This window comes from Leucoraja erinacea, chromosome 5, assembly GCF_028641065.1.
Source record: "Leucoraja erinacea ecotype New England chromosome 5, Leri_hhj_1, whole genome shotgun sequence".
Classification (NCBI taxonomy): domain Eukaryota; kingdom Metazoa; phylum Chordata; class Chondrichthyes; order Rajiformes; family Rajidae; genus Leucoraja; species Leucoraja erinaceus.
In genome coordinates, this window is record NC_073381.1 from 53,116,820 (window position 1) to 53,135,864 (window position 19,045).

Below are 19,045 nucleotides of genomic sequence, written 5' to 3' on the forward strand. Positions count from 1 at the left end.
AGTAAAGAAATTCCCCCTCATATTACCCCTAAACTTCTGTCCCTTAATTCTGAAGTCATGTCCTCTTGTTTGAATCTTCCCTATTCTCAAAGGGAAAAGCTTGTCCACATCAACTCTGTCTATCCCTCTCATCATTTTAAAGACCTCTATCAGGTCCCCCCTTAACCTTCTGCGCTCCAGAGAATAAAGACCTAACTTATTCAACCTATCTCTGTAACTTTGTTGTTGAAACCCAGGCAACATTCTAGTAAATCTCCTCTGTACTCTCTCTATTTTGTTGACATCCTTCCTATAATTGGGCGACCAAAATTGTACACCATTTTGAAGCATCCTCCCTATCGCTTCCCGATTCTGTTTCCTCCTCACTGCCTTTCAGTGACCACTTGTCCATCAGTTTCCAGTCCTGTCTATCACTTTCCTCGCTCCCCCCTTCTGCTGTATAGGATGCTTCAAAATCCCTCTGGTTCCTCAGGTCCTGCAGCCTCCTGCTATCCACTTCTAATTCCCTTATTTCCTTCTCATCATCCCAACTTGCAACCTCTCATTCCATCTCCACTATTCCCTTTACTTAGGGACACTGCGTTGTACTGTCTGGGCCTGGATAGGGAGGGGGATGCCCAGAGTCTCTCAAGCTTGGATATAACATCGACTTTTTCCCTTGGAGTTCCTGGCTTTCATGCTGCATTTCGGTTCTCTCACCCTCTTCCTTTGTCATATTTTCCACCTGGTATTCTTTCCTCGACCTCTCTCCTTCCGCTCTAAACAGCTTAAGTACGTCTAACTCCTTTTCTCTCTTTTCTTTTGCGTTTCCAACTTATCTTTGGACCTATAATTCTTAATTAACACTTCCACCTCGTCACACATATTTATATCAAAAGTGCCTTCCTTGGGCCACTTCATCATCAGTTTTTCTGTTCTTTTTCCCCATTTCTCAGAGTGCTTTATAATGTTCTCTTTAGATACAGGGAACTTTTTACTTAGTAGTTCAACTGCAGTTACCTTACTCATTGTATTATTGTGTTCAGTGCACTTTATCAATCAGTCCAGTCATGGTCCTTATTCTTATGGGGCTTTCTGGAGCGCTGGTATGGGTGTTGTTGGCTGCAGGGACTACTGGTCTCCAGAGGGCTAATATGGACATTGTGGGCCAAATGGATTCTTGGGGTGGCTGCTCAGTCCTTCAAGCCTGATGTGCTGGCAGCTCACTCACGGCTGGTGGGCTGGCAGTTGACTCAAGGCTATTCCTTGAAATTCCATTTCAAGCAGAGTGCAAGGCCACCAAATTCAAATCCATTTTCCTACCATTTCAAGCAGGGTGCAAGGCCACCAAATTCAAGTGCAGTTTCTTACCTCTTCGAACAGGGTGCAAGGCCACAAAATTCAAGTGCCGTTTCACACCACTTCAAGCAGGCAGCAAGGCCACCAAATTCAGGTTCAGTTTCCTACCACTTCAAGTAGGGTTCAAGGCCACCGAATTCAAGTGCAGTTTCATACCACATCAAGGCGGGTGCAAGGCCACCACATTCAAATGCAGTTTCATACTATTTCAAGCAGGGTGAAACCACCATAAAAACCACCATAAAACCACATAACACACCACACTCACAGTTCAGTAGACATTCAGTGTGTTCAGTTGATTCACAGCTCAGCCAGTCATGACCTCTCCCTCCCCCATCATGCAGAGACTGAGCCACACCCACACTTCCGGGTTTTATAATCCCTCCCCCTCCCACCGGAAAAGGTGTGGCCTTCATGGCGTGATTGACATGAGAGAGATTCCCAACATTTTTAAACACTAATAACACTTTTGTTTTTCATTAATGGGAAGAATCCTCTGCATCTGATGAGCAGAGGGGGACTGAATAAGATGGGTAAAAATCACAGCCGTAAGTGGTGGCGTTTTATCTAAAATCAATATAGTGCAAATAGGAAGTTGTCAAGTTTAGACAAACAACCATTTGCATGCAGTGCCTTTTCACTTCAACCCAAACCCTCCAAACAACCATTTGCATGCGGTGCCTTTTCACTTCAACCCAAACCCCCCAAACAACTATTTGTGCCTTTTCACTTCAACCCAAACCCCCCAAACAGCCATTTGCATGCAGTGCTTTTTCACTTCAACCCAAGCCCCCCAAACAACCATTTGCATGCAGTGCCTGTTTATTTCAATCGAAAACCCCCCCCTTTTTAAACAACCATTTGCATTTGCATGCAGTGCTTTTCACTTCAACCCAAACAACCCAAAACATGCAGTGCCTTTTTACTTCAACCCAAACCTCCCAAACAACCATTTGCATGCAGTGCCTTTTCACTTCAACCCAAACCCCCCAAACAACCTTTTGCACTTCAACCCAAACCCCCCAAACAACCATTTGCATGTAGTGCATTTTTACCTCAACCCAAACCCCCCAAACAACCATTTGCATGCAGTGCCTTTTTATTTCAACCCAAACCCCCCAAACAACCATTTGCATGCAGTGCGTGTTTACTTCAAACCAACCATATTATCATTTTCAAACCACATTAAGGGCACTCACAGTTGAGTAGACATGTGCTCAGTGTTATTCAGAGCTCAGAGACACATGACCCTCTGGCTTCCTCCATCTTGCAGAGACTGAGTGAGGCACACCACTTCCAGGTTTTATAGTCACTCCCCCTCCCACCAGCAGGGGCAGCAGAGAGAATGGCAATTAAAAAATATATATTAATATCTCTATTATTTTTCATCGATGGGAAAAATCCTCTGGTCCAGGAAGGCGAATGGGGGCTCTGAGCGAGGTGGCCAAAAATGACGGCCGTAGGTGGTGGCGTTCTCTCGGAAATCACAGCACAGTGAGCCAAAAGCGGTCAAGATCAGACTTTTAGTAATATAGATTCTTTGGGTCGGAGAGGTCCTCTGACTGCCTAGACACTTCTGTGTCCCCAGTGGCTTCCCGTTTTCAACAGGTTATTAGTCCAAATGAAGCAGAAAACCGCCTATCTTTTTGTGGGTGGTCACCTTTGTCCTGTTGTCCCCAGGAGCCCCTGAGGGGCTGGGAAGTGCCCTTGGCTGGCTGTCTTTATTGAACGGGCCTCTTTCCAACCCTGCTCGCAGCGCCAATTTTGGTGTGGTTGCCGATACTTAAAATTAACTCAGGCTACGCAGAGAATTCTTCAAGAAGTTCATAACTTTCTTTGCAAATCGAGGCTGTAACACTCAAAGAGTAAATCACTTGAGAGTTCATTCCAAACCAAGAGCTGCCCCTTCTTATGGCATATTTAGCTCTGTATGTCCCACACCAGGGCATTTCCATACCCAATCATTTGCAGACATTCCCTTATCGATAACCAATCACTTGCAAACATTCCTTCAGCACTAACCAATCACTTGCATTAACTTTTCTTCTCCTTCCCCGGTAATTTTCCATTCCATGATCCACCCTTATTTAAATCACATGACCTCCCCTTCTTGGGCCCCTTATTTCTCTTAGCTAGGGCTTGATACAGAATTACAAACATAGAAACATAGAAATTAGGTGCAGGAGTAGGCCATTCGGCCCTTTGAGCCTGCACCGCCATTCAATATGATCATGGCTGATCATCCAACTCAGTATCCCGTACCTGCCTTCTCTGCATACTCCCTGATCCCCTTAGCCACAAGGGCCACATCTAACTCCCTCTTAAATATAGCCAATCAACTGGCCTCAACTACCCTCTGTGGCAGAGAGTTCCAGAGATTCACCACTCTCTGTGTGAAAAAAGTTCTTCTCATCTCGGTTTTAAAGGGTTTCCCCCTTATCCTTAAGCTGTGACCCCTTGTCCTGGACTTCCCCAACATCGGGAACAATCTTCCTGCATCTAGCCTGTCCAACCCCTTAAGAATTTTGTAAGTTTCTATAAGATCCCCTCTCAATCTTCTAAATTCTAGAGAGTATAAACCAAGTCTATCCAATCTTTCTTCATAAGACAGTCCTGACATCCCAGGAATCAGTCTGGTGAACCGTCTCTGCACTCCCTCTATGGCAATAATGTCCTTCCTCAGATTTGGAGACCAAAACTGTACGCAATACTCCAGGTGTGGTCTCACCAAGACCCTGTACAACTGCAGTAGAACCTCTCTGCTCCTATACTCAAATCCTTTTGCAATGGAAGCTAACATACCATTCGCTTTCTTTACTGCCTGCTGCACCTGCATGCCTACCTTCAATGACTGGTGTACCATGACACCCAGGTCTCGCTGCATCTCCCCCTTTCCCAATCGGCCACCATTTAGATAATAGTCTGCTTTCCCGTTTTTGCCACCAAAATGGATAACCTCACATTTATCCACATTATACTGCATCTGCCAAACATTTGCCCACTCACCCAGCCTATCCAAGTCACCTTGCAGTCTCCTAGCATCCTCCTCACAGCTAACACTGCCCCCCAGCTTAGTGTCATCCGCAAACTTGGAGATATTGCCTTCAATTCCCTCGTCCAGATCATTAATATATATTGTAAATAGTTGAGGTCCCAGTACTGAGCTTTGGGGTACCCCACTAGTCACTGCCTGCCATTGTGAAAAGGACCCGTTTACTCCTACTCTTTGTTTCCTGTTTGCCAGCCAGTTCTCTATCCACATCAATACTGAACCCCCAATGCCTTGTGCTTTAAGTTTGTATACTAATCTCTTATGTGGGACCTTGTCGAAAGCCTTCTGGAAGTCCAGATACACCACATCCACTGGTTCTCCCCTATCCACGCTACTAGTTGCATCCTCGAAAAATTCTATAAGATTCGTCAGACATGATTTACCTTTCGTAAATCCATGCTGACTTTGTCCAATGATTTCACCACTTTCCAAATGTGCTGCTATCCCATCTTTAATAACTGACTCTAGCAGTTTCCCCACTACCGATGTTAGACTAACTGGTCTGTAATTCCCCATTTTCTCTCTCCCTCCCTTCTTAAAAAGTGGGGTTACGTTTGCTACCCGCCCAATCTTCAGGAACTACTCCAGAATCTAAAGAGTTTTGAAAGATTATTACTAATGCATCCACTATTTCTGGAGCTACTTCCTTAAGTACTCTGGGATGCAGCCTATCTGGCCCTGGGGATTTATCGGCCTTTAATCCATTCAATTTACCCAACACCACTTCCCGGCTAACCTGGATTTCACTCAATTCCTCCAACTCCTTTGACCCGCGGTCCCCTGCTATTTCCGGCAAATTATTTATGTCTTCCTTAGTGAAGACGGAACCAAAGTAGTTATTCAATTGGTCCGCCATATCCTTGTTCCCCATGATCAACTCACCTGTTTCTGACTGCAAGGGACCTACATTTGTTTTAACTAATCTCTTTCTTTTCACATATCTATAAAAACGTTTGCAGTCAGTTTTTATGTTCCCTGCCAGTTTTCTTTCATAATCTATTTTTCCTTTCCTAATTAAGCCCTTTGTCCTCCTCTGCTGGTCTTTGAATTTCTCCCAGTCCTCCGGTATGCTGCTTTTTCTGGCTAATTTGTACGCATTATCCTTCGCTTTGATACTATCCCTGATTTCCCTTGTTATCCATGGATGTACTACCTTCCCTGATTTATTCTTTTGCCAAACTGGGATGAACAATTTTTGTAGTTCATCCATGCAGTCTTTAAATGTCTTCCATTGCATATCCACCGTCAACCCTTTTAGAATTAATTGCCAGTCAATCTTGGCCAATTCACGTCTCATACCCTCAAAGTTACCTTTCTTTAAGTTCAGAACCATTGTTTCTGAATTAACAATGTCACTCTCCATCCTAATGAAGAACTCAACCATATTATGGTCACTCTTGCCCAAGGGGGCATGTACAACAAGATTGCTAACTAACCCTTCCTCATTACTCAATACCCAGTCTAAAATAGCCTGCTCTCTTGTTGGTTCCTCTACATGTTGATTTAGATAACTATCCCGCATAGATTCCAAGAAATCCTCTTCCTCAGCACCCCTGCCAATTTGATTCACCCAATCTATATGTAGATTGAAGTCACCCATTATAACTGTTTTGCCTTTGTCGCACGCATTTCTAATTTCCTGTTTGATACCATCTCCAACTTCACTACTACTGTTAGGTGGCCTGTACACAACACCCACCAGCGTTTTCTGCCCCTTAGTGTTTTGCAGCTCTACCCATACCGATTCCACATCCTCCAAACTAATGTCCTTCCTTTCCATTGCATTAATCCCCTCTCTAATCAGTAACGCTACCCCACCTCCTTTTCCTTTCTGTCTATCCCTCCTGAATATTGAATATTCCTGGATGTTCAGCTCCCAGCCTTGGTCACCCTGGAGCCATGTCTCCGTGATCCCAACTATATCATAGTCATTAATAGCTATCTGCACATTCAATTCATCCACCTTACCAAAGGTCATATAATTGCCACAACTGATTTACGCTAAGTGTTAAGCTAGCAGAACCCAATGTTTACTTTCTTACCTTAGGCCTTTATCTCTCTTAGTCATCTCAGCTAGGGGTGTTCCAAAGTTACAAAGGTCATATAACTGTCACAACTGATTTATGCTAAATGTTGAGTTAGCTTCGAGGGGAGAACCCAAACACCTTCCCGCCCAATATATATAAACAAAACACACAAAGGACTATAAAACCCCTGATGCCTGGACGTTAGTTAGTCAGCCACTCTGCAAGATCGCTAGGGAGAGGCCATGACTGTCATTCTAAATTCTAAGCTGTGAATCAACTGAACTGTGAGTCTGCAATGTAGTTGCAATAAATGATTTGTTAGCTCTTAATGACAATGCCATGAATTGCTTGGCCTGCTGCCCTGCCTGTGCTTGAAAGTACAATGCTTAATTGGAAATGAAATGAAATGACAATGCCATGAATTGTTTGGCCTGCTGCCCTGCCTGTGCTTGAAACTGCAATGCTTTATTACGTCCGACTGTGTTTGGAAGGAATAAATGTTTTATTAGGTCTGACTGTGTTTGGAAGGAATAAATGCTACATTAGGTACAACTGTGTTTGGAAGGAATAAATGCTTTATTTGGCCCGACTGTGTTTGGAAGGAATAAATGTTTTATTATGTCTGTCTGTGTTTAATCCAAAAGACCCGCTCATTTCGTGAGTTCCGCTTAGGGGACAGGTCACGCTGATTGCGTAATTTTCGGTGAGTGCAGAGGTCATGCTGCTTGTGTAATTTCTGGTAAGTGCAGATGTCACACTGATTGCGGAAGTGCTGCTGCCTGCGGAAGCCCCACAGTGCAGAGTGTGAGTAGATTCAAGAAAGTTTACTGTCATATATATTGTGTGAGTGTGAGTGAGTGTGCATGTGTGAGTATGTGTGTCTATGTGTGTGAGTCTGTGTGTGTAAGTGTATGTGTGTGTCAGTGTTTGTGTGTGTGGGGCTGTGTGAGTGTATGTGTGAGTGTGTGTGAGTCAGTGTGTGTGTGTGTGTGTGTGTGTGTTTGTGTGTGTGTGTGTGTGTGTGAATGTGTGAGAGAGTGTATGTGTGTGTGTGTGAGGTGGAGGGTGTGTGAGTGTTGTGTGTGTGAGGTGGAGGGTGTGTGTATATGTGTGAGTGTGTGTGTGTGAGTCTGTGTGTGTGTATATTGGAATTGGTGCAGAGGTGGAAAATTGTGTTGGGGGACCATGTGAAGCTGGGACCCAACGGGTCCCACTTAATCTAATGTTTCAATATCTCCAAGTTTGTGCGGATGACACTTAAGCTTGTTAGTGGATGCTAAGGACTGCAAGGTGACTTGGATAGGCTGGGTGAGTGGGCAAAGTTTGGGCAGATGCGTTTTGTGGATAAATGTGAGGTGGCAACAAAGATCTCCTCTCACCCTTCTAAATTTAAGTGAATACAAGCCCAGTCGACCCATTATTTCATCCTTTTGTCAGTCCCGCAATCCCTGGAAATGATTAGAAACGGGGACATTTGAAGTAAATTGCTGATTATCTGAAATTGTTGAATTTATTGTTCAGTCTAAAGGAAGTTATACAACTATTTGGAAGATAATTTATCTGGAAGATATTTAGTGTGGCACAGTGGCCTAGGGCTGGAGTTGCCGCCTTACAGCTCCAAATATCCAGGTCCAATTTAGACTGTTTGGAATTTGTACGTTCTCCCAGTGACCACGTGGGTTTCCTGTGGGTGCTCCGGTTTCCTCCCACATTCCAAAGATTTGCAGGTTTGTAGTTTAATTGGCTTCTGTAAATTGTCCCTAGTGTGTAGGATGGAACTAGTGTTAACACTGGTAAACTAGTGCAATGCAAAGCCATTACTTAATATGTCTACCCCTTCAGCATCCTCAAGTAACTGTTCACACTTAGATGCTCCTTTGTTTCCATTTTCACTCGCCTTTTCATGGAAACTTCCCAGGCCACTGTCAATTTAATAACCAATATTTTCCTCCTCCCTTCCCACATCTTATACCCCAAGCACATACCCCATCAGAAATTCATCCATTCTAATATACTTCATGATGTGGTCATTTTCATATTGGGGAAACCAAGCAGTTTGGTTGCAAAATATCTCTGTACCGCTTCCGTTGTCTGCATTTTAATTCATCCCACACTGAACTCTCTGTTTTTGGCCTCCTACACTGTTATCGTAAATTGTAAATTAAGTTGAAAGAATATTATCTCATTTAGAGATACAGTGTGGAAACAGATGCTGCCTGACCTGTTGGGTTTTCCCAGCAACCTTTTCTGATCCAAGAGATGGTGATCTTGGTGAGATCATTGAAATAGTACATAACAGAATATATGAACAGACCAAAGCTGCCTGTTTTTTCAAGCAAGTAACTTGTCTAAAGAATGGAGAGATTTGAAAAAAAATCTCACACCATTTGTTCAACACTCTATGGTATACAAATCATAGCAGATATTATTATATCCCTTTAGTCACAAAGAAAGGAAATTGTTCGAAATGAGACCCTGGAATATGTAATACCAGCAAGAAATAAAGCAGACTCTATTGCTGGTTATTTGCATGCAACCACAGGGAGAAATATTGGTAAGTTTTTTTGACGGCGTATAAGATGGAAATTCTAGATTTGCAGAGATTGGAATATTTGTGGAATCCAGGAATGCACCCTGAGGGAATGGCCACAGCAGGAAAGAGTTAGTTCTGGAAAAGTGCAGGCAAACACGTACAGCTGAAGTGATATCCAAAGCCTTGCCAAAAATATCAGAAGTTCAACAAGGAAGTTCATGCTGTGAAGTGTGTAACAAAATGCATCGTAGGCAAACTACAGATTCAGAGTACCAATTGAAAACAATGAGCTTGTTGTAACTTATGAACCAAGCCACACGAAGGCTGAAGCTGGTTGATGTAAAAGTCTTTATTCATTCAGAAGCATCGACATTCTTTTGGAGATCCTTCGTAGAATCTCAAATCTCAAAATTCATTAACTTTTTATAATCTTAAGATCAAAGCTAACAGCAGGTGATTCAATATGATTTCAATTGCAACAATTATATTGTTTACTTTGATGTATTGAGTATGACAAAAGGTTCCAGTGAATTACACATTCACAATGTAGCTGAAAAAAACCCTCTGAATGTCCCAACACCTTTGCTGGTTCAGGATAATTCATATGGATGGGGTCCAAAGGTTTCTGAGGACAGGGAACCCAGATGCTCAAAAATAATATCACAAAGGACGGCAGATGTTGGTTTACGAAAAAAAGACATAAAGTGCTGAAGTAACTCAACGGGTCAGACAGGATCTATGGAGAAAATAAATAGGTGATGTTTTGGGTTGGTACCCTTCTTCCTGACCCAAAACGTCACCTATTCATGCCTCTCAGAGATGCTGCATGACCCACTCAGTTACTCCACCACCTGTGTCTTTCTTTGCTCAAAAATAGTGTTGAGGGCTGACTCTCTTGAATGCACAAATACAGGTACTCCAATTATTGATAAACAAAATTGCAGGAGGGCATTGCTTTCTCAGCTCTCCAAACGGTGTGAGTCACTCTCACAGATGTAATCAGGGTTTGGCTGGGTACTCATTAGCAAATGGTCAAACAATTCAAGGAGGTAAATACCTCAGACTGCAGAAGGGAGAGGTTGAGGTTGTCCTTGAATACTCCACCAGTTGGTCTGCACAGGTCTTTAGCTCTTGGCCAGGTACATCATCTGAGCCATAAGGGAGAACCCATGCTTTGGGTGGATTCCAAAAGCTTTCCTGTAAACTAGGTTTTCAAGCACGAAGCCTCTATGTGCTGTGCCTGCAATGTGGGGGGCCGGGTCCACTAACTTCACAAGATCTGTTTTTCAATCAACCCCCTTTTGTGCCGTAGTTCTGCCTGCAGATTTCAGCTTTGAAAGGTCAAAAGGCATGTATACATATGAATAGAATAGAATATAATAGTTTCTTTATTGTCATTGTAACATGAACCATGTACAATGAAATTTAAAAATGTCAGCCAGTCAGTGCACCATTCAAACATTTCTAAAAGCTAACGATACATACAAGATAAAATATTAAAAGATAAACAACTAAAATAAATATCATGAAAATAGCACGCATAAACACCCAACCCTCCATCCTTCTGTCGATTTCACAGTGTACCACAGTCCCTTAGTATGTATCGCCCCTGCGTTCCTTGGCGGCTACATTTAGTGCTTTTATAGCAGTGGGGTAAAAACTGTTTTTTAGTCTGTTCGTCCTTGTCCTTGTAGATCTGTACCGTCTGCCTGACGGCAACAGTTCAAACAGGGAGTGTCCGGGGTGGGAAATGTCCTTTATAATACTCTGGGATTTTTTGATGCAGCGGGAACTGTGTAAGTCCTCCAAGGTAAGGAGAGGGCAGCCGACAATCCTCTGGGCGTTGTCAATGGCCCTCTGGAGCGCTTTCCTCTGAGCCGCTGTGCAGCTGGTGTACCACACGCATACACAGTATGTTAGTATGCTCTCAATGGAGCACCGATAAAAGGACAGCAGCAGTCTCTGAGTGATGTTATTCTTCCTGAGCACCCTCAGGAAGTGCAGTCTCTGCTGGACCTTTTTCAGCAGCGCAGTGGTGTTCACGCTCCACGTCAGGTCCTCCTCAATATGGATTCCCAGGAAGCGGAAATCCGCCACCCTCTCCACACAGTCCCCTCTGATAATCAATGGTACCATGTCCGTTTTATTCTTCCTAAAGTCTATTATTAATTCCTTTGTCTTTAAGGTGTTGAGGAGCAGGTTATTTTCTTCACACCACACTGTCAGCTGCTCCGCCTCATCCCGGTAGGCGTACTCGTCCCCCCCGGAGATGAGTCCCACCACCGTAGTGTCATCCGCAAATTTGACAATGGTGTTGCTGTGTTGGGCGGGGGTGCAGTCATGTGTGTAGATGATGTAGAGCAGGGGGCTCAGTACGCAGCCCTGTGGAGAGCCGGTACTGAGGCTGAGGGCCGTGGATGTATGATGGCCCACTCTGACTCTCTGGCTGCGACCCGACAGGAAGCTATTTATCCACATGCAGGTGGAGTGTGGAAGTCCCAAGTCCCCCAGTTTGTCCACCAGTTTGTGGGGAAGGATGGTATTAAAAGCAGAGCTGTAGTCCACAAAGAGCATCCGCACGTAGCTCCCCCGCTGCTCCAGGTGGGACAGTGCAGCATGGAGAGCTGTGGCTGCAGCGTCCTCTGTAGATCTATTTGCTCTGTACGCAAACTGGTGGGGGTCAAAGCTTCGGGGCAGGAGTGATGTGATATGACCCCGGACCAGTTTTTCAAAACACTTCATCACCACTGGTGTGAGTGCGACTGGCCGGTAGTCGTTGAGGCTGGAGATGTTGGTTTATTTGGGCAAGGGGACTATGGGTGGAGGACTTCAGACAGGGTGGAACAGTGGACTGGGCCAGAGACTGGTTAAAAATCCTCGTACAGACTCCAGCCAGCTGGTCTGCGCAGTCCTTCAACACGCGTCCAGAGACGCCGTCAGGTCCAGTAGCCTTCCTTGGATTGATGGCCCACAGCGTGCGCCTCACCTCATGCTCCTCTATCTTGAGGGTTAGGCTGCTGTGGACCATGTGCTGTGATGTGGCTGTCTCGGGTGGCTCCACTTCAAAGCGAGCAAAGAAGTGGTTCAGCTCCTCTGCCAACGAGGCGTCACCTTCAACAGCTCCAAGGTTGGTCTTATAGTTGGTGAGATACTGGATCCCCTGCCACACTTGCCTGCTGTTGTTACTGTCTAGGTGGTCCTCTATCTTCCTCCTGTAGTTTGATTTGGCCTCTCTGATGCCTCTCTTCAGGTTAGCTCGGGCCGTGCTGTATAAAGCCCTATCGCCAGACCTAAAAGCGGTGTTCCTCTCTTTCAACAGCCGCTGGACCTCCCGGGTCATCCAGGGCTTCTGGTTGGGGTAGACCCGGATGCGTTTGTCCACTGTGACAGTGTCCATGCAGTTTTTAATGTAACACAGTACACTGTCTGTGAACACCTCCAGGTCCCGGTGTTCAAACACCTCCCAGTTGGTCCTGTCGAAGCGGGGGAGCTACGTGCGGATGCTCTTTGTGGACTACAGCTCTGTAATGTGATGGATGTTTATGTAAATTATGTTGTGTCTTGGGTCTATTTGTTTGTAATGTATGGCTGCAGAAACGTCATTTCGTTTGGACCTCAAGGGGTCCAAATGACAAATAAATTGTATCTTGTATCTTGTATATTCCTATATTTCAGCTCCCTAATCTTACTCAAGCTTCCATATTCTTTTTGACTAAATTTACAGTATTCTTTGCATTCCAAATTCCCTAATCTTGCTGACCTTATTGTTCATCCACAGGAACATGCCGATCATACAGCACAAAAACTGAAAGTCATACGTAGAGTCATGCAGCAGGAAAACAGACTCTTACTGTGCAGGTATCCCTTTAACGCTGACTGCAGAAGTTGCTGCAGCAAATGTAGATGCTGGAAACTGAGGTAATGCAGTAGAACAATATTGTAGTGCATGCAGAAAACACCATTTTACTGGGAATCTCACACCTGAAGATTACAATAGTTATTTAGCTTTGAAGAAATATCTATGGGTGATCACAACATTGTTTCAAAGGTCTTTAATATCACGTATACCAATTAAGGTACAGTGATATTCGAATTTAACATCACTAAGACATATTAAACCAATTTCTAGACTACACTAGTCTAACTTTATGACCATCAGTGCTGCAGAGGAATGCCAAAATGAAGTACACAAAACAAGGTTAAGAATTTTGCATGCCTTTGGAATAGTTAAAGCAATTTCAAGGTTGTATTTTGTCTGCAGTCACCAGAGCTAATCCTGTGCCTTATCTACACTCACCAGTACTGGCAGGGTTTATGTCTGCATGCTGCAGTGATAGCAGTACGTGTTGCAGACCTCGTGGGTATTTGCATTTTGTTGCCTGATGTTCAGCATAATTATGCTGTGTGTTCTTTGATCTCAGCAGTGCCTGTGCTCAATGTCAGATGAACTCTTGTTAGCATGGAGCTGTGGCTGAACTCAGGAATGTAGTGCTGGGTGTTTCTGATCTTGTTAGCTTTGGTACTATCTCCATAAAATGAGACATGTATCTTCTTTTTGATTGCTAACTGTGTGAAATCTCACACACAGAGTGAAGCTCCTCCCCAACGTCCCGACCCTTCATACACAGAGAGTGAAGCTACCTCCACACTGTCCTGTCCCGTCACACACACAGAATGATCTCTCACCTTGGCATTTAATTAAATTATACACTTTCATTATTATCATAGATTTTAATCATTAAGCTTAAGTGGTTGTGAAGAAAATATAATCACATTATCTTTCCCGGCTCATCACAAATTGTACTTTTTCGATAATGTTAAAATTCTTGTTTTGATCCTCGACTTTATGATCCAAAGACCTCAGGCAGTGAGGATAGATGACAACAGCTCCTCCACATTACCTCTCAACAGCGGTGTCCTGGGATGTATCCTCTGTTCCCTATCATACTCGTTTTACAAGTTCACAGATGACACCACCATGGTGCTCTAAATCACGAACAAAAAAGAGTACAGGAAAAATGGGGTTAGGAGAGAATGATAGATCAGCCATGATTGAATGTTGGAGTAGACTTGTTGGGCCAAATGGCTTAATTCTGCTCCTATCAATAATGATCTCATGAAAGCTCACTAATCTCCTCTGTTCATATACTCTTAAGCATCCTTTGTTACCTGGTGGTTTTGCCGCTTTTGAACGGTTGCTGCTGCCCATTTTCATGCATCCTTAAATGCTATGGTTTGTGATAATTTTCTCTTCTTTTATGATCTTCATCTCCTCTTGAGTTCTCCTTAGCAATTTGTTGTGAACATGATTTAATTTCCAGAATCTATGCTGAAACAAAGGTAATATCTTACTACTGTAGATATTTTAAATAAAATCTTGGTTATGCTGGTCATGATCCCCAGCAGAAATTTATTTCAAATATTTTCAGATTCTATGGTAGAACATTTTCATTAGGCTCAGTTGTTGGATGTCTATATAATTATTTTTTATTCACAGGCATTCGTGACATTTCTGTAGTATAATCTGCAATAATGTGCTTTTACAAAGTTATAGATCTTTAGCTGGTTTTAGCCTTTTAAAATGATGCTAGACCAAATGGGACCCGTTGGTTCCTGTCCCCTCAATGTGCAGTTGTAGGGAAGGGGGGGAGGGGCCTCGGCGTCACACACACACTAACCACCCCCCTTGATATTGAATTAATATTATTAATTTGCTCCTTTTACCCCATCCCCCATTACCCCTATCCCCAAACTTGCAGGTGTGGCTAAAGAGGGAGAAGGAGAGAGGGCACGGGCAGAGAGAGGGCAGAGAGGGCCGGGGCAGAGAGAGGACGGGCAGAGGGAGGGCAGAGGCAGAGGTTGGGCAGAGTTTGAGGGCTGGGGTAGGGCCAGAGGGTGGGGCAGGGGCAGAGGGTGGGGCAGGGACAGAGTGCAGGGACAGAGGGCAGAGACAGAGGGCAGAGACAGAGGGCAGAGACAGAGGGGAGACAGAGAGGGAGTGGGGGGACGGAGCTGGGGGGGGGCAGAGAGGGAGCAGGAGGGGGCAGAGAGGGAGCGGGGGGGCAAAAAGGGTGGGGGGTAGAGTTTGATGGGTGGGGTGCGTGGCGTCACAGGGGAGGGTTGGTTCCCGAACGCAATACTCCCTCACTCCAGGCTCCAGGCTCGGCTTCTGCCCTGGTCCAGTCGCTGGGCACGGCCTGCGGCGGCAACCTCCCCTCCATTCACCAACCCGGGGCGAGTACAGGGCCCGACTTTCTCGTTCTTTCTGCATCTTTTGGGGGAGGGAGTGGTCGATGGGGGGGGGGTGACTTGCAGAGCAAAGAAGACGGCACGCGGAGCAGACCCATTGTGACCTCATCTGCGAAACAAATAAATACACATCCAAGATCAGAGTTTTATAAGTATAGAGATGGCTCCTGTGGGACATAATTAGCATACAGAATGCAACATCTGATGGGAAATCTGGATGAATATCATTGATTTAATTTGTTTCCTTTTAACTCAATTGTCTAATTTAATAACTACAGGGCTTGGCTTCCTAAATGCAGTAGCAGTTATGTTGGAAATCCAGGTGGCACAATCTCAGAAATATTAAAGGGCCGTTCAAAAGATGGAATATGGATGAAATTGGAGTATGGTCCTGTATCTGCCTCAATTTACCTATCGCCACAATTCTTTAATCTTCTAAGAATATAGAGGCATGATTGCATCTATCTGCGAGGACAGATCATCTGAGATGTGAACACCAGGAATTTGAAACTGCTAACTCTCTCCATCATCGTCCCACCAACTATAAATTAAACACTTTGGCTCGGTTTCAGATCATTACCAAGGAAAATAAAGTGGTTGGTAGCTAGGAATGGTGCCTATGATGGCTTTTGAAAGCAAAGGCCTTGGTCTTCCCAATGTTTAGTTAGAGGGATCCACTGTTGAATCTTAGACAAATAATCTGACCATGCACGGTGTCGGTGAGATGGGCTGGCACCATTATTGTAGATGCAGCAATGGATGTAGATATTGTTTTGATGGTTGCTGAGGGGTATCTTTGATGATAGATAGGAATGGACTGAACATAAGTCCTGAAGAGACAACAGAGATAATAATATGGGTTAGGGAACAGGGCTATTGCTGCAGAGACAGTTTAAATGAGAAAGGGTCAAACATATTCCATCCAGCTGGATGATTCTGAAGAACCTTTGGAGGAGTACTGTGCTGTCAAGTGTATCAAAGACTGGACCCAGATCAAGAAAGCCAGCGTTGGAGTTTTCATGCTAAACCATAAATTAGTGAAAGTCCCAGAGCAGCTGGCTGCTGCTTTTTGTTTGGCAGTGAAGGATGACTATTTCCCTGTTATCACAACAGCAAAATTATCTGATCATAATCACTTTTCAATTTTGGGGGTCAATTGTGTGTAAATTGTATTATGCACTTTGCTTATGTTCTAACAGTGATTAGATTTCAACAGTACTCATCACTACAAATATTTTGGGATATTTCCAGCTGTTAAAAGATTATATATATTTAAATATTTTACCTATGTATGCAAGGAACCTATGTTTAAGTATAGTTAATTAGGAAAGGTTTTAAAATTTAACTGATTTATTATCATGATAGGAAATGGAGCATGGGTCTCGGGGACGATTTAAAAATAAATTCTCAAAAATAGCGTTTAAAAGACAAGTACAGTGTTCGTTCCGAATGGACTTAAAATGTGTTAGGAATGTTGTGAGACCCATACAGGACACATGGAAACAAAATATTGAATTTGAGAATCTGGATTGTGGCCAGGTTTATAGCATAGGATTTGCTTAGACTGAAGATCTGATGACAAATAGACACTATCGAAGGGATCTGAGAAAATCATAATCTCTTGTGTAATTTGTTTACAGACAAAATTCCAACAAATCTTTAAGCCACACAACTGCACTGTTCCCAAATTATTTGCTTTGCTGGAAATGAATTTGGACGAAACGGAATCTTGTTTTTTGATTGCTGATTAACATCTTATTCCCTTGCCATTTTATTTACTTTTTTAAATTGTTTTGATTTAATAAATGAACTGCAGAAACTATCATGTTAACCGTTCAGCATAAAGAGGTTCAACCTCGTTAGTGTAAGCAGCTTTAATATTCTAGGTACTGATTATATTCTGGTTTGAACCAACGAAACGTAAACAAATCAGTTTGGCATCTTAACGTTCATATTTTTTTAAATTGCATTTGCTTTTTTATTGGGAAGATCTCTGGAGTTTTGCTCTGATGCCCCTGGACATAGTATCTCTAATGTCAACATAAATCAACAGCCATGTCTACTATCAGGTCCAACGGTCTGCTCAGTGTTTAAATTGTGACGATTGTAATGTGGTCATGATTTTTAATTTATTAACACTGATTCAAATTAAAACGTAAAATAGAAAATTTACGAATAAATTGGCTTTCTAATTCAGTACCAGTGATAGATGTACCCAGTACAATTTTAATTATCCGATATCCCTTTATTGCCTGTTGTTAAACAAGATTTTCTTTTGTAAATACAACATTTTATGTACAGATTATTCTGCAGGTTAAATTCTCCTCGTTGGTAAACAAAATTGGTAAGGAGCCAACCACTCTAAAGATAATGTTTTTGGGGGGAAAAATCAAGAAGAAATGTTACGATAGTGAGAAGTAATAAAACAACTAAACATCTTAAAATAAATTGAGCATCGAGATAATGAGAAACGATCAGCTGTAACTGGGGTGAAAATGCAATGGGATTAAATAGCTAATTTAATTGTGGCGTTATAATGTTTAAATAAATTGCTTTAATTCTTAGATATCATGGTTTTGGATCTCTAACCACAATAATAATCTTTCAGGTTACAGACTCCCAACAAACTGTTCTCTTTAATGTCATCCTGGTGTATTGACATATACTCTTCAATGTCTGGCCTGTTACAGTTTCACAATCCACCAGGTGCGCCACACAATTGGCAGCACCCCCCCCAACAGTCTGTCTGTATTTTTGTCTTTTTAATTTTTTTAAATTGCGTGTTAAAAGTCTGTGTAAATGTTCTCCGGTTATGTGCGGGTCAGGGGTCATTTTTTTCAGTTTCATACCTTGTCGGAGATGCAATTATTTTCCGGATCGCATCTCTAGTCGCTCTGCGGCCTACCATGTGTAGCAAAAACAAGTTTTTCTTCAATTGACAGGGACACGGGCCAATCAGAAGGTGCAAAGTTGACAACAGACTATAAAAGGTATAGAGAAATGCTGCAGAAACTCAGCGGGTGAGGCAGCATCAATGGAGTGAAGGAATAGGTGACGTTTCGGGGCAAGACCCTTCAATTCAATTCAATTCAATTCAACTTTAATGTCATTGCACAAATACGAGTACAGGTACAACAAAATGCAGTTTAGCGTCTGGTCATAGTGCAAGATAGTATTGTATTGTATTGTATTGTATTGTATTGTATTGTATATCTTTATTGTCATTTCCTGAGTATTCGCATACCCAGAGGAAACAAAAAAACGTTGCTCAACCAGTGTCCATTCAGTGTGCATGAAAAATAAATAGAAATAAAAAAAAAAAATAAAAATGTCACAAATTTAACACTCTACTAAACATTCAACAGGCGTTCCGACCGGCAGCGGCACAACAGTGGCTCTGCTGCAGTGTGGGGGTTTGTGCGCGATACTTGGCAGGGGGCAAAGTCCATTTAGCAGTCTTATAGCCTGTGGGAAGAAGCTGAGGAGCATCCTGCTGGTTTTGCAGCTAATGCTCCTGTACCTCTTCCCAGATGGCAGGATGGAGAAAATGTCATGCGATGGGTGGTAAGGGTCTTTGATGATGGAGATGGCTCTGCTGATACATCTCTTCCTGTATATGTCCAGCAGGAAGGGGAGTGGAGCACCAATAATCCTGCTGGCGGTCTTCACTATCCTGTCTAGTTGGTGCCGTTCGTACGCCTTGCAGCTCCCGAACCAGGAAGTGATGCCGTAGGTCAATGTGCTCTCGACAGTCCCCCTATAAAAAGTCCGTAGGTGTGTAGTGGGGAGGCCTGCTTTACGTAGTCTTCGGAGAGGGTGAAGTCGCTGCTGGGCTCTCTTGACCAG